Raw genomic sequence first — 235 nt, 5'->3', positions numbered from 1 at the left:
GGGGTGGGCCGTGCCACAGGTTTTGCCAAGTGATTGCCACGGAGGCCCCGTGCTGCCGCGAGCCCCCACGAGGCCCTTGCTCCGCAGGATACCGGTGCGCACCATCTTTGAGAGTCATCCGGAGGACGGGGTCAGTGCTATTGCTATTTCCCAGGATGCGAAGTATTTGGCAACCATTAGCGCTGGTAGCGTGCAGGTAAAGAAAATATCTCCGCTTCCGTGGCCGTGCGGGACA

Source organism: Phaethon lepturus, unplaced genomic scaffold (assembly GCF_000687285.1).
Source record: "Phaethon lepturus isolate BGI_N335 unplaced genomic scaffold, ASM68728v1 scaffold48441, whole genome shotgun sequence".
Lineage (NCBI taxonomy): Eukaryota > Metazoa > Chordata > Aves > Phaethontiformes > Phaethontidae > Phaethon > Phaethon lepturus.
The sequence above is the reverse complement of the archived record's forward strand: the minus strand, read 5'-3'. Positions refer to the sequence as shown.